At 49.9% G+C, this 16,492-nt stretch overlaps 1 protein-coding gene across 1 annotated transcript in view; it reads right to left on the minus strand.

The window, feature by feature from the left end:
• GAS7 (growth arrest specific 7) overlaps window positions 1-16,492 on the minus strand; it is a 286,948-nt gene that overhangs the window by 100,586 nt on the left and 169,870 nt on the right. The gene's annotated exons all lie outside the window — the stretch shown is intronic.

A 16,492-nucleotide genomic window follows, 5' to 3' on the forward strand; every position in this document is an offset into this window, starting at 1 on the left:
TGGGTCAGTGTCAACTCAGTGGCAGTGGGTTTGAGAGTGGGAGCAACTAGGTGGCTCAGCCTCATGTTCCAGAGGAAGAAAAATTGTTGCCCAGGCCTGCACCATCTCCACAGTCAGTTACACATCAGACCACAGTGGTGACCCATGGGGTTTGTTGGCGGCTTTCAGAAACCGACCACCAAGTTTTCCTTCTTAGTCTGGAAGCTCTGCTGAAACCTGTTGGCACGGTAGCAACTTTCTAGTCCCCTCCGATCAAGGGATAATGGCTATGTTCCACAGTGCGGCCAGGATGCTCCTGAGAGGCAAAGAAGGTGAGTTTTCATCTCCATACTGTGGACACATTATCAAGAGAGACCAGTCCCTGGAAAAGGACTTCATGCTTTGGAAAGTGGAGGGACAGAGGAAAAAAACGCAGCCCTTCCATGAGCTGGATGGACACAGTGGCTGTAACCATGGGCTCAAACATACGAACAGTCGTCAGGATGGTGCAGGGCTGGGCAGTGCTCTGTTCTGTTGGACCCAGGGCCGCCATTTGTTGGAACTGACTCAAGAACACCTGACAACATGAGGGGAACGGGCCCAGAATCGAGTCCAGGTCACCTGCGCAGGAGGCAAAGGCTTTCCTACAGAATCACCAGTACCTCCCCAGAAGGTGGTGCTGTGCTTGACAAGGGACCACGTTCCCTGCCTGTGCCCCCACCGTGGAAGCTGAATCCTGAAATCCATAGAACACCTCACCCCCACCACAGTTTAGCAGCAGCTGAGGCTCAGGGCCTGCTGTGTGGACCTAACAGAAGTAACTAATGCAAATCACAGCCGAGTGAGGTTTATACCATTCAACAATCACACAGAGAATCAATGGTGAGCTAGGTGTGCAACTCCATCTGACCAAGAGAAGAGACAATCTACTTTTCATCCTCCATGTGGGTACCATCTGACTGCTTCTAACCATGCACATGTATTACTCTGACTCTTTAAGAAGTCGGAGACAAGCACATACACAATACTGAAGCAAGGGATCATAAGAGAGGGCCCTGCACAGAGGGGAAGGTTTACTGGGAGAACTCAGAATCCTAGAAAAAAAAGAGGATTATTGGTCTGATAAAAACTGGTGGAAGCCTCGAGTCTGAGGCTGACACTCACTCTTCAGGCCTATAACTGAACCGGGCCCTGTGGCTCAGCCCTCAGCCAAGCACCAGACAAGCCGAGCAGGTGAACCACGACACTGTGGAGGCACACACTCCTTAGAGTGATCCATCAGGGGTGATGACAAGGGTGTTTTCCCTGGGATGAACCCTGACAGGAAGAAGAGGTAAGAAAGGAGGTGATAGTGGTGAAGACAGGAAGGAAGTAGGCTGAAAGCCATTGCATTGTGGGTACTGCACACCATATCAAGAGGCAACATGTGTTTGAATTACTGAATGGAAAACCAATTTGCTCTATATACCTTCACAGATCCCAGTAAGAGTTTAAAAGTGGGGGTGGGGGACAGAAATAGATGTAAGTACAGATGCTAACATAGTGCTTATTTTCCTGTGTTGGGCAATTTTTATTTTATTTTCCTCATCTGCTCTGTCTACATTTTCTTCAATAAACATTAAAATAAAAGCTAAAAAAATTTACAAATAAAGACGAACACTCCAGACCCCAACAATACTCAAACCATTTGCTGTCAAGTCAACTCTGATTCATATGGCTCCACGTGTGCGAGGTGGAGCTGGGCTTCGTGCGGCTTTCGATGGCTGAGCTTTCAGTGGGTTGAGAATAAATGGATGGCCAGGGCTTTCTCCTGAGGTTCCTCTGAGTGGACTCAAATCTCCAACCTTTTGGTTAGTGGCCAAGCACATGAGCTGTTCCCAACCTCTCCTGCCGCCCCCTCCCCAAATCAACCAAACTCACTGGCACCGAGTCCATGTTGTCTCTGAGAGGCCCAATAGGTCAGGGTAGAACTACTCTGGATTCCTGAAGCTGTCACTCTTTACGGGAGTAGAAGCCCGACTATTCAGCTCCTTTAAGTAAGTCCCCCACCCCCACCCCAGAAAAATAAAAATAAAACAAACCCACTGCCATTGAGTCCACTCTGACTCACAGAGGGTTTCTGAGGCTGGAACTCTTTATGGAGCATACAGCCTCAACTTTCTCTTCTAGAGCAGCTGGTGGGTTTGATCTGCCAACCTTGCTGTTGGATGTCCATTACTTAGCAAACAGGGCCACCAAGACCACTTAAACAAGGACAGAGTGTCCAGAGGGTCCACAGTTTCCTCCACAATTGCGGAGCATTTTCACCAGGCCTTGGAACCAGTTTCTTCTGGTTCTATACCCCTGCTGACAATTTGCATTTCCACCTAGCTATACTCAATCAGAACCTACAGGGAATCTTGTGAAAATGTAGGCTCAACTTCTGTATCTCTGGAGTGGAAATACAATTGATCCAAAGAGGGGGTTGTACCAGGTGAACCTGTTCAAAGCACTGATGTTTAGGAAAGTCAACTGATTATAACAGGGGCCCTCAAACATTTTAAACAGGGGGCCAGTTCACTGTCCCTCAGACCCGTTGGAGGGCCAAACTATAGTTTTTAAAAAAACTATGAACAAATTCCTATGCACATGGCACATATCTTATTTTGAAGTAAAAAACCCAAACAGGACAAAACACCCGGCGGGCTGGATGAATGTCCTCAGTGGGCGCATGTGGCCCACGGGCCGTAGTCTGAGGATGCCTGGACTATAAAATAGAACCTTGGCTACCTAATTTGGAGGAAGAGGAGGTCTTTTACTCTATAAAGAGTTACATTCTAGGAAACCCACAGGTGGCGGTTCTCCCCTGCCCTACAGGGTCACCATGAGTCAGAATTAACTCGATGGCAGCGAGTTTGGTTTGGCTACATAAACTTAAAAGCAAATCAGCTCTTAAATATCCTTAGTCCTTGATCCCCCTGCCCAAAGAGGCAGTTCTTGTCGCTGATGGTCACTGGTCAGGCAAACAAGAAAATATGAAAAGCAGGGACACACAGCTCCCAGAGGCTGAAGACGCACCTGCCCCTCCTTCCTGAATAAAATCCACGCGGCTCCCAGGGTTTCCTGTAAACACACACCATTTTGGCCCTTGGGGTGGCTGCTGCATATGCTTCATGATGAATGTTCACTGTTCAAATAAAAGCCTTGCCTTATGCCCTGCACGTTCCTGCCTCTTGTTCCTGGTGCCAGGCAGCACTGGTCTGCCCAGCCAGTTACAGGCCTACAGCTAGCAGCACCCCGGCCATTCCGGGCTCAGGCAGCATTCCCGTGCCAAGCAGGAGCACACAGACCTGACCCATCCAGGACTGGCAGACAGGACTGCATGGGAGACAAGTAACTTGATGATGAATAGAGTGGTTAGGAAGGTTGGAAGAAAGGGAGGAAGAGAAAGAAGAAAACAAGGCAAGGTGAGCACCTATTAGCCCAACACCTAACCCACCCAATCCGTGGGCTCCTCTCTAAATGACTCTGGTTAACTCAGCCTAATAGCGTTGTGGCATCAATGTAAGCCCATTGACACTTGAGAACACTGTTGCCCAAGGAGGTGAAATTATTGGACTGAATGATTCCTCGTCCCAAAAGGATATGGTGAAATCATAATTCCCTAACACTTGTCAGTGTGCTCTCGATGGGAAAAGGGGGTCTTTGCAGATGTCACCTGATAACACAGGTGAGTTGGGTGAGTCCTAACAATAGCAACTCACTCACTCACTCACTCACTCACTCACTCACTCACTCACTCACTCACTCCTACTGAGTCCATTCTGACTCATAGCTGCCCTATGGGACAAGGTTGAAAGTCTCATTTTACTCCTGAGAAGTGGCTGGTGGTTTCAAACTGCTGACCTTGAGCTTAGCAACTCAACACGTAACTCATTAACCATGAGGGCTTCTTTAAGACAAGACAAACAGACACAAAAGGAAGGTAGCTGCGGAAAGACTGAGCCACAGGTGGAGGTCAAGGGCCATTGGGGCTTCTAGAGGCTGGGAGGGATCAGGGAGGACCGACCACCTCCCAAAGATCTCAGAGTGCATGCGGGCAAGATGACATACTGATTTGAACTCCGAGCTTCCAGAACGGTGAGACAACAAATACTTGTTCTTCCAAGACTCCCAATTTGTGGCACTTTGTTTCAACAGCCCTGAGAAACTGACGCTCAAACTCCTGACCACACCACCACACGCGAGAACACCTGTTATGCCTGCTTTTCTCGGCTGCACATGATCTCTGCAGAAGCAGACCCCAAGCCCGTCTTCTGGGGCACTGCTGGCTGGGTTGGTCTGCCACCCTTTAGGTTAGTAGTGGAGCACATGCCACTGGCCCACCTCGAGGGCCTTTAGAAACACACACAAACAAAAGCCCAGTGCTGGAACCCACAGGGAAGGTGTACCTGCAGGGTTAGGACTAGGTACTAAGCCAGAAAAGGTCAGGTGGTGCAAAAAGAAGAGCAGGGGAGGAAAAACGCAGCGTGCTAACCTGACCCATTTGCTAATTTGGCCAAATGGCAAAGGTGTGCCCCCCACGCAAACACAGGCACGCCTCCCTTGGCTCTGCCTGTCTTCTGACTGTGCTTGCCTGCAGCCATGGGCTGGCTCTGTCTCTCCCTTCCCCTGCGGTGTGACCTGAAATTGGTAAGGCATCTGAACCCTGGGGAGGCTCTAGGTTATATATCCGAGAATTAAAGTGTCCAAGCTTGTACTCGAATGCTCATGGCAGCATTATTCAAAACAGCCAAAGTTTGGAAACCACCCCGCAAGGTTCAATAGATCCCACTCATCACTCATTGCCACTGACTTGATCCCGACTCACAGTGACGCTACAGGATGGAGGAAAACTGCCCCTGTGAGTTTCTGAGATGGCAGCTCTTTACAGGAGCAGAAAGCCTCATCCTTCTCCCACAGAGAGGCTGGTGGTTTTGAACTGCTGACCTTCCCTATGCCAATGGGGCTCCCTGTACGACAGATACATACACAAAATGTGGTCTACCGACACAACTGGTGGGATATTACATCCATTGCCATTGGATTGATTGGAATGATTCTAACTCATGGCCACCCCCATGTGTCCCAGTAAAGCCACACTCCCTAAGGCTCTCAGTGGCTGTGATAGCCTGTGAGTGGATTTCCAGGCCTTTCTTCCAAGGCACCCCGGTAGAGTCACACCTCCCATCTTTCCATTTGTAGCTGAGTCCTTGGGCATTTGTGGCCCCAGAGATTCCAGTAGCATCGTATTGATCCATAAAGAGGAATGCAGTTCTGACACCTGCCATAACACAGTTGGCCCACAGACAGAAGGCAGACTAGTGGGTGCTGGAAGGTGGTGGGAGGGGCACAGGGAGTAAGTGCACAGTGGGTGCAGGTTTTCTTTCCTTCTGGGTGACAGCAATGCTCTGGAAGTAGTGGGATCCCCGTGGTGCATACCACTGTGAATGCTGCTTATGGTGAATTCTACACTAGTGGATTTTATAGGATTATAACAGAAAGGTGGAGAAGGCAGAAGAATTAGACCTGTCCATTAACAGACCCTCACTGAAGAGGCCCAAGCCAGTATTTTCTTCCAACTCAGCCACAAAGCGCAGAGCAGCCAAGGCCCCAGCAGAGCCATGACCTAGTAGTTAAGGTGCCTCCCAACCTTGCTCTTCAAATGAATTTCCTACAAACATCATCCTTCCCCTTCCCTTCCCTAGTCCTGTGGCTTCCCCATCTTCAATGCTGTCAGCTCTTTCCCATGGGAACCAGAACTGAAAACAAAGGTGAATCTGGCTCACAGCTGAGGGCTTATCAAGAAGGGGCAGGTCCAACGCAGCTGGGTGGGGGCCAGTAAAGCTGGTTTCCCATCAGCAATTCCCACCCTAATGCATAGGATGTCCTTCTGGGAATTACCAAGCGCTGCCTCTCCCCGAGTACTGGTGGTGTAGTGGGTTATGTGTTGGGCTGCTAACCATACAGTCAGCCTTTCCAGTCTACCAGCTAAGATGAGGTTTGCTGCTCCTCTTACAGATTTGCTGCCTTGGGAACCCAGAGGGACAGGTTGACTCTGTCCTGTGGGGTCACCATGAGTCAGAATCCATTTGATGGCAGTGAGTTTGGCCCGTTGGGTCCCCAGAACTGGAGGAATATCTTCCTGAAAAGGCACAATGTCCCTCTTTCATATATCTTCTGAAAGCCGTCAGAACCCTCAATAGCTGCTCTCAGACCCCAGCTGGACCCATCAAGATTGGCTTTCCTCAGTCACTAACTATGTGGCTGCCATGTACCCAGGACTGGGCCAGGTGCTTTATTTATACAACGTTCTCTAGTCTCTACCTCAGGCAAAGATGTCACATAAATGGCAATGCTCCTCTGTCCCCAACCCTTCAATCCTTTTAAAACAAGACTCGGAGCTTAATAATTTATCTAACATCGCACAGCAAATTTGACAGTAACGTCAAACTAAAATGTTAGCTTGGTTCTAGAGACTTCTATCCAGCTTCCAAACTCCAGGATGCCCTGAGCCCCTCTGTTCCCAGCGTCATTTCTTCACCCGAGACAAACAGCACACTCTAACCAAACAGGGCCTGATTCACCTGCAACGAGATGCTCCCTGGCAGGGCGGCCATGACCAGCCCCCCGCCCTCCCTCCCACCAGAGGGTGACAACTGGGGACCCGCCTGTCTCTCAGTCTCCAAAAGTGCATTTGCCTTCATGGGATACACGCAAAAATATCACCACCCACTTCCCAGCAGTCACGTTCCCCAGCTGTATGCTGGCTTTCCTGTCTTTCTAAAACAACACAGCACTCCCCCCCAACTCCCCAAATGCTCCTGCTGGGCATGGCCACCCATTCCCCCTGGGGGGGACACGGGGAGGGGGACACCCAGGCCAGCCAGCCCAAACACCCAGAGATGAAAAACCACTCACCAGGGCTAAAGTGTGTCTCAAAGTGCGCTCCCTAGGACACCCTGCCAGATCAGCAGGGGCTCCTGTGGTCTAAAATGGAGAGTCCCTGGCCTTGGTCCATCCACCACACCAAACTGGGTGAGGAGGAAGCAGTTTGTGTCTGAATTTCTAACCAGTCTCCTGGCGAATCTCAGCGCTCGCTGAACTCCGACGACACTGGCTTGTAGCTTTAGTGAGAATCACCCAGAGCACGTCCTTTCCGAAATTACAATGAGAGGTGCTAATATGGCCACAGGCATCCTATTCTTTGAAAAGACCATGTGGAGTCATACGGACACTTAATGGAAGAAAATTACCCCATTGCCGCTTTAGCCCCCACACCTTTCAATTGCATTGCCAGAGACCCTGGATCTTGTCTCCGAGTCTCCCCGGCAATAGGAACCCCCCTTGTTTGGCTCCCCGCTGCCTCAGCTACTCCAGTCTCACACCTGAGACTCCACCCCTCCCCTGTGGGGACCCTCCCGCCTCAGGAGGTCTTTGAGGGCACCTCATTCTTACCTGCTCCACAGATCTGAGCAAATGCTAATCGCTGCTGTTAATGGGAGGTCTTCAAGACACCTGATTTAGCAGCCAGATCACACCTTTCTCAGGTTCCCCATTCCGTGTCTTCTCACACCCCAAACCCAGAAGCGATAGGAGCTTTAAAGAAAGGCATATCCACAGGGCCCCACCCCCCCACTACCCCCCACACCCAGATCTATATATAACATCTCTGAAGTTGTCAGCCTAACGAGCCACTTTCTGGCAGACCCGTTGCCATGGCAATGACTGCTAATGAGCCAAGAGCCGTGATTGGCATGGCTTGAAGGCTCCACAAAAGACTTTCTGGAAAGTTCTTCCTACTGGAGAGCTTGAAATGCCCAAAGCAGCCGAGCCATGCTGGGTGTCCCTGAGAATGGGCTTCTCCCCACAGTAGGGAAGAGCTCCCCTGCTAACCGAGAGCCGGCCAGAGCAGTTCCAATCCCCTAGTGACTCTGGGGAGAAGGATGTGGCAGTCTGTTCCCTTAAAGATTTACAGCACTGCAAGCCCCCTGAGGCAGTTCCCCCTCAGCCCTGGGGGGCATTATGGGTTGGAATCAATACAAAGGTGGTGGGCTTGCTGGTACCCTAAGAAGTCCCAGGGCTAGGTTACCTGTACACCTAACTGGAGGTCAAGTGAATTGGAGACACACTCCAGTCAACCAGTCAAGGACTCGTGGAGGCTGCTGAGGGGCTGCCAGGAAGACCGTCTGGGCTGGGAGGACAATGGTTCATTTCTTCCTCACTCCTTTCTGCTGCACGCCTGTTTAGGGTCCCCAGGCTCCTACACAAGGCTGGTAACAGCCACCCAAAGAAGGAACATCTACTTCAGCCGAGTTGACAAGACACAAAGCATGAAGCAAGGCCCTGCCCGCCCAGTGAAGTCACCAGCCCAGAGGAACTTGCCTAGCTCACAAGTGGAAATTTTCTTCCCAGCGCCACAACCTTTGCGTTCCTTCAGGGACCATGAGGCACAGGGGCAACAAGTATCTGAGGCAGGTAGAAGGAAGGGACAGGAGAGTCAGGACTGAGGCACAGGGCATTCTGGGACGTGCCATCCTCAGAGTGGAAAAGATCCACCCCATGGACCACATAAGACACAAGAAATCTGAATGTCAGGTCTCCGAGTTCCAACGAACCACACCTCAGACTGTTTGTTCTTGTTGATGGGGGGGTGGGGCAGCTTATCATACGGACTGCGCCCAAAGTCACAGCCTGCAATTCGCTCATGCGATCACTTGCAGATGTTCGCGCAGAGGGTCAAAGATGGGATTTCTGAAGAGGCCACAGTACTGAAAACTGGAAAAGCAAACATAAAGAGGCATTGGACTTCAGAACAAGATTGACAGTGGGTTCATCCGAAAAACAAAACAAAACAAAAAACTCCCAATCCTACATGGGGGCGACTTTGTAATACTGCCCAAAAGAAAAACACAAAGACCAAGAGGGGAGAGAGCAGCAAGGGCAGCCACGGAGTGGATGCGCAGCAGAGCGCCGACTAGCCACCTTCCCACAACACAGGCAGGGCAAGGACGGGATGCCAGCCCTCGCAGGAGCATGCTCCTGTTGTGCTCCTCTGCTTCCACCCGCCTCCGCCAGCCCTGGCCTCTCCCTTTGGGAAGGGCAGGATTCCAGTTGGAAGGGCTTCAACGGGAGGCAGGGTCCTTTCAGACCAAAGCCTGCTCCTCGCTACCTTTTCTGGACAGTCAGCCTCCACAAGGACTCCTGAGCCCTGGAACCCATTAAGATGGATAGATTGAGAACAAAGCATTTCATGCGTGGAGGAGAAAACCCACAAAAACACCCCCCCCAAACAAAAACCCCTCAACTTTGTAGGTACATAGGGCTCCTCAAACACCTCGTTGTCACCACCTGTTTGTCTCTGTAAGCCCACAAAGGGGTCCCAAAGCGACGGACCACCGGGCAGGAGGGAGACTTGATCCCAGTTCCAGTCCCTGGCACATTTCTGGTTTCCTTAAGCCACAAGGACGCCACTTCTCAGTCCGGGGTGGGGGGTTGGGGGGAAGCTCATAGGGCCTTCTTCTAGCTTTCTTGATTTACTCGCTACCATCGAGTTAATTCTGACTCTTGGCAACTTTAAAGGACAGGGCAAGTACTGCCCTTGTGGGTTATTGAGGCTGAAATAGAAAACCTCATCTTTCGCCTGAGGAGCGACTAGTGGTTTCGAACTACCAACCTTGTGGTTAGCAGCCCAATATGTAACCACTCTGGCACCAGGCCTCACTCAAAGTGGTGCGAGGCACTTTTCATCCTTCAATGTCCTTAGCTACGAAATCATTCAGTGAATTCCAACAGCCTCATTGAGAGCTTTTGTTAGAATCATATGCAGTTGCCACTGTGATGCTGATGCCTGGAGACCCCCGTGTGTCAGCACAGAACTGTTCTCCACAGGCCAATTCTTTATAACTCCATCTCCAGGCCTTTCTTCTGAATCAGACTCGAATCTCCAACCTTTCAGTTAGCACCCAAAGCACGCTAATCACTTACAACATTGCAGTTATTCTGAGAAGTCACCCGAGGAGTAGGACAAGCTCCACAAGTGCAAACCACAAACTTGACTGACTCGTGGCAGATCCTGCAGGGGTGGGTAGAACCGTGCCTGTGGGTTTCTGAGGCTAACTCTTTACCGGAATAGAAAGCCTCATCTTTCTTTCACGGAGCAGCTGGTGGTTTCGAACTACTGACGTTGAACCTTGAAGTTAGCAGCCCAATGTGTCAATCACTACACACCACCAGGAGTCCAAGAGTCCAGGAAAGGAAAATGCAGACTTGATGACAATTCACGTTTGCACCTGTTTATGTCAGCACTCTCCCTCTGGGAAGGCTCCCTGGATGGCGTCTACGGGTGCCCAGAGGGTGGCTCATGTGGTCCTCATGCACAAGAGCCTCCCATGTCCTCCTTCACCTGTATCAGCTACCTTCCTCCATCCTCACACTGGGGTCAGGACTGCAGTCATGTGCCAAGGGACTTTGCTCCAGCACCCATGATGCTACCAGGTATGGGTCTGGATTCTGAGCCACGTGGACACTCCAGATGTGTCTGGGTCCTGGTACACTTCGCAAAGAGCCCAGCCAGGCTGACTATCCACCTGGAAGCCCCCAGCCCTCTCTGAGTGCCAATCAACTCACTGGGAGTGTTTCTCAGGCCTGGAGGAGGACAAGAACGATTCACTCCGTCTTTTCTGACCCTGAAAGGGAACAGGGTGTGCTGGCTATCCGGAGCTTTGACGAACACAGTTATAAAGCAGTCTGCCCAAACAGGAAGGTCTCCTAGGAAAGCTGAGCTGGAAAAGAGAGTGTTTCCAGGTGGACAAAGATGGACGAAAAGGTTTGCCAAGGGTACTTCTATCAATGGCAAGGATGGGCTAGTGAGCTGGCCTTCTTGGGGCAGAAGTGATTTCACCACTCGGGGATGTCTGGGGCCAAGCAGAGGAGGCTAGGATGGAAGTTATCCTGTGGGAATTGATGACCACCTGGGCTCTTCATGCTTCTGTGTGAGTCCTTACTTCACCAACACTGAAGAACAGGTTTCTATTACCAGTGGACTTCCTGTCGAGCTACAAGTTATAAGGACCAATTAATAAGGCTCTAGACCCAAGGCAGGATGTAGAGGACAGAACTGGTGTATGTGAATTATGCTGTTAGTGAAGAGTACAGAAAGAACCATAGGCTGCTAGCAGGACAAACCAATCTATCTCGGAAGAGGATAGCTAGAATGCTCCCTACAGTGAAGATGGCGAGGCATCGTATCAGGCACGGTGGACGTGGTACCAGGATAGCCCAGTCCCTGAAGAAGGCTATCATGCTTAGTGAGGCAGAGGGTCACTGAAAAAGAGTAAGACCCTCGACAAAATGGAAGAATATTGCAACTGTAACAACGGGCTCAAACAATTGTGAGGACGGTGTGGGACTGGGCAGCGTGTCGTCCTCTTGTACACAGGACCACTGAGTCAAAACAGATCCGGCAGGACCCCAACCCAGAGACTAATGCCTTCAGTACCGATGACACTCAAAGGGAAAGAAGTCCTCACAGCTGGGCTAGTGGACAACATCATGAGAAGGACAAACTTGAAGTCGCCAGGAATTTCATGTTACTTATAGCAACAGTTAATGCTTATGGAAGCAGCAATCAAGAACCAACAGATACATGACAGCGGGCAAATTGCTGTAAATACACACACAAATGTATATATATATATGTGTGTGTGTGTGTGTGTGTGTGTGTGTATGTATATATTCCTAAAAAGCCAAGATGTCACTTTGATGACTAAAGGGCATCTGACCCAAGCCACAACCCTTTCAATGGCCTCCGTGCAAATGAAAGCTGAACCGAGAAAAGGGGAAGTCAGAGGAATTCAGGCTTTGAACTGTAGTGTTGATAAGCCAACTGACTACCCCACGGACAGCCAGAGGAAGACAAAATCAGGCTTAGGAGAAACACAATAAGTCTGCTCCTGTTGGCAAATATTTAAAACATCGTAGTCAAACCATATATCACCGAACCTTGGCTGTTTCGAGTCTTCATGAGGCATTTAGTGATACTAATTACGCTCCTCGTATTGTTCAGCAATCACCAGGATCGTTTCCTGGTTTCCCCATTGCTCTTGAGAGGCTCAGGACCCTGAACAGTGAGATGCCCTTTTCCTTCCACGCTTCTCACCCTAGAAACCACAACAAAAAGTCCAGTGTCTACATTGTTGCTATTGTTAAATGCCATTCAATTAGCTCTGACTCTCAGCGACCCTATGCACAGCAGAATGCAACAACGCCCAGCCCTGTACCTGCCTCACTATCCTGGTGCTGTTTGGGACCATTGCTTCAGCCACTGAGGGGCATCTTTTTTTGCTGTCCTTCTACTTTACCAAGTGTCATGCTCTTTTCCAGGACTGGTGTCTCCTGTTATTGACATCATGTCCCCAAACCATGAGACAAAGCCTGGCTATCCTTGTTTTTCGCGAGTGTTCTGGCTGAACCTCTCCCAAGATAAGGGTTGTTTGTTGTTCTGGCAGTACATCATACTTCCCCTGCAACATAGCTCAGATGCACGGATTCCGCAGTCTTCCTTATTCAATGTCCCACTTTCATATGCCCATGAGGTGGTCAGGAGTCCGACCTTGCTCTGCAACACTCGGAAAGAGGGCTTGCACATTAGATTTGCCCGATGCAGTGCACCATTTGCTTTCTTGCTGCTTGCATGCTGTTTCCATGAGCACTGACTGTGGATCCAAGCAGGATAAAGGCCTGGAAAACTTCAATCCTCTGTGGTATCTATTGGTCCAGTTGTGAGGATTTCCGCTTTCCTTACACCGAGCGGCAAGCCATACTGAGGGCTGCCGTCCTTGTTCACCATGCACTTGGCTTCTACGCTCCTTGCCAATTTGGGGAAAACACAGGATTTCTCTGTTGCTCACTGGCTTTTGATGAACAGTGGCACGTTCTTCAGACTCTCAATGTTGGGGCTGCCTGTTGATTTGTTTCCTCCTACCCACTTCCCTGGCAAGATGAAACTAGCCTGAGCCTCTGCGAGCCTACCTCCAACTTGGGACTATGAGGGCCCGAGTGGAAATACTGTGGGCCTAACGAGAGGGTGCGTCTCCTGCAACACACTCTGACTTCCGCAGTTGTCTCCCTGTTTCCTCACCTGCCAAAAGAAGGGGCTGGTCGCTTTCCGGTGCTATGATTGGAGGAACATTTTTCACGAAAGAGCCCCCCAACCACCACCATGGAAAGCCCACATTTTAAATTGTCCAGTGTATGCCTGGAAAAAGAGCAGCAACATCAAGCGAAGAGCTGGCAGGTGGAAACCTCTTGGAAAGGACCCTCCCTATTTTATGTAGCTCCCCTCAAAGTCTTTGAGCTCCAATTAGGCAGCTGTATCAATCCTTCTGGCATTATATTCTCTCAATTCCTGTGCAACAAGCTAGTTGGATTAATGGGAAAGATACTTGTATATGAATCAATCACAAAGGAGAAAGACTTAACGGAAATGAAGGCGCCTTAAACATATGGCCAAACTAGAATGCTGGACAGTGGGCAGGAACTTGGGAGGCTTGGATGGGTAAGCAGAATGCTTGGGTTCTCCAGTTCTTTGTCACAGGTAGGGCCTCTTAAGGTTGACGCGTCCCTATGTGCCAAAGGAAGCTGGTGGGCTAGAGTTTGGCACTTTCAGTGGGGTTATGTGTTGGTTTGGCTGCTATCCAAAAAGGGAGGACTTTGAGTCCACCCAGGGGCTCTCTGGAAGAAAGTTCTGGTGATCTATTTCTGAAAGGTCACAGCCATTGAAAACTCCAGGATCATAGCTTTACTTGGACGCACATGAGGCATGGCCATGAGCTGAAGTCAACTTGAAGGTCACTGGTTTTGGCTTTGTTCTAAAAGTCAATGACCTTGAACTGCAACTTGATTTCCTCTAAGGATCTCAAATGCCTTGTCACGCAAGACCTTTTTGAAGGGCATTCTGAGGACTGTCCGCCTAAAATGCTCTCTTGAGAGAGCTCCTGGTGAGGGTCACTGCCCTTCCAAATGGCTCCTGGTCAAATGCCCCTTTGCAGAGGGCAATGCTGGGAAGCAGAGAGATTCATTCGCCGACAGTCATGCTGGAGAGGGAGAGGAGTGCGGGAGGTGGATAGGTAAAAAAAAGTCCCATAACCAAATTTCTCAAGTATTCTGTCCTGTCTGAGCTGAATTTAGGGTCAAGAGGGAGAGGGGTTGCTGAACGTCATCAGCAAAACCCTCTAAATCCTCCAGAAAGTAGCCTGCCCACCAGAAAGGAACTTCAAGGGTGGGGGTGGGGGGGGGTCCAGCTGCTAAGCACAGATGCTCTGGGGGCCAAAGCAGGCTTCCCCAGGGAGTTTCTGCCGTTGTACAGAAAGGCAGCTGGTGCTGAATGGTGATTTCTCCAAGGACCTCTGCTCCTCACTGGGAACCTGGAGCAGGGCAGCGGGAATTCACAGAAAACCAAGCACCAGCTCTTCCCACAGAGCCTTAAAACAGCGGCCGTGCCTGGGAGTTTTCATGTAAGACTTGTCTCAGAGACAGGTCCTGGTGAGTCCTAAGTGGTTTTGAACCACCAATACCAAAAAGAGATGAAGCGACCCTCACAGCCTTATGGAGTTGGCATTCTACCCAATCTCATTTCAGGGACATTTCTGGATCCCTGGGGAATAAGCTATGAAGTACACGACTCCTATCTGGAAAGTCCCTCAAAGAACTCACTGCTTTCGAGTCAGCTGCCCCTCCTACTGATCCTACAGGACAGGCTAGAATTGCCCCTGTGGGTTCCTGCCACAGAGACTCTTTTTGGGAGTGGAAAGCCTCATCTTGCTCCAAAGGAGCAGCTGGTGGTTTTGAACGGCTGACCGTGCAGGCATTTCAAATCCACCCCGAGGCAGGATGTGAGGGAGGGGACGACCTAGAGACCAGCCTTCGAGAAGCCACAGCCTTGAAGTCCCTGCGAGTGAATATATTTCTCAAAAATGTAAAACAACACACCCAGAGCCAGCGCCATTGATTCAAACCCACCAGCCACTCTGAAGGAGAAAATAAGGCTGTCTGCTCCTATAAAGATTTACAGTCTCAGATCCCCTCATAGAGGGGTTTAGGAGAGGAGATGGGTTAATTAGGGTGTGAGGTAGTACCGATGAAGAACACAGCTTTCCCCCAGATCCTGGATGCTTCCTCCGCACAACTACCATGATCCGAATTCTACCTTGCAGGGCTGGATAGGACAGAGGCTGTACACTGGTACATATGAGGGCTAGAGGCACAGGGAATCCAGGGTGGATGATACCTTCAGGACCAAGGGTGTGAGGGGCGATGCTGGGAGAGTGGAGGGTGAGTGGGTTGGAAAGGGGGAACTGATTACAAGGATCCACATGTGACCTCTTCCCTGGGAGAGGGACAGCAGAGAAGGGGGGAAGGGAGACTCCGGATAGGGCAAGATATGACAAAACAACGATGTATAAATTACCAAGGGCATATGAGGGAGGGGGGAATGGGGAGGGAGGGGGAAAAAAAAGAGGACCTGATGCAAGGGGCTTAAGTGGAGAGCAAATGCCTTGAGAATGATTGGGGAAGGGAATGTATGGATGTGCTTTATACAATTGATGTATGTATATGTATGGATTGTGGTAAGAGTTGTATGAGTCCCTAATAAAATGTAAAAGAAGAAAAGAGAAAAAAAAAGATTAGGGCAAAGACTGTACAGATGTGCTTTATACAATTGATGTATGTATATGCATGAACTGTGAAAAGAATTGTATGAGCCCCAATAAATTGTTAAAATTAAAAAAAAAAGATTTACAGTCTCAAAAGCCCTCTATAGGGTTGCCATGATTCAGTATTGACGCAAGAGCAGTGGGCTAGTGGGAAACAGAGTCAACTTGGTTTGTGGGTTCCTGGTAGTTTTGTTGGCTACTATCATGTATCTGTACACATCAAAACAGCCGGGTCCTGCCAAGGGGCAGTGAGGCAAGGGCGAGGGCTTTGCACCTCTCTGACACCCTGGAAAGTACACAGGACATCTTGCTGTCAGCTCTTGAGCAACCCATTTCATCTCTGCCGGGAGGCCTCGATTTCCTCATCTCTCATAGAGGGAAGTTCAACCAGCTGGGCTCCAACGGTGCTTTTGTTTTGTTTTTGTTCGTATTACAGCCTAATATGCAATTACTTTCAACATTAGTCAATCTGTCTTAGGAACATACCATTTCTTTATCGGGGGAAAAAAAAATCTCATTCAAGTGGAGCTGTGCACTTCAGGGGCATCGCTTTACGGTGGCTGTTAGCAGCCCTGGCTCAGCGTGATCTCATATCCAGTGGAACAGAATGCTGCCTGGCCACGGAAAGAACTAGTGTGATGTGTAAGGTTTTCACTATTAGGGTCTTCCTAGTCTGTCTTCGTCTGGAAGGTCCGCTGAAACCTGATCAGCATCAAAGCAACACTCCAGCCTCCACTCAAAGTGGATGGTGCTGCTGCACATGAGCCATATGGATCAGG

Source organism: Tenrec ecaudatus, chromosome 10 (assembly GCF_050624435.1).
Source record: "Tenrec ecaudatus isolate mTenEca1 chromosome 10, mTenEca1.hap1, whole genome shotgun sequence".
Classification (NCBI taxonomy): Eukaryota; Metazoa; Chordata; class Mammalia; order Afrosoricida; family Tenrecidae; genus Tenrec; species Tenrec ecaudatus.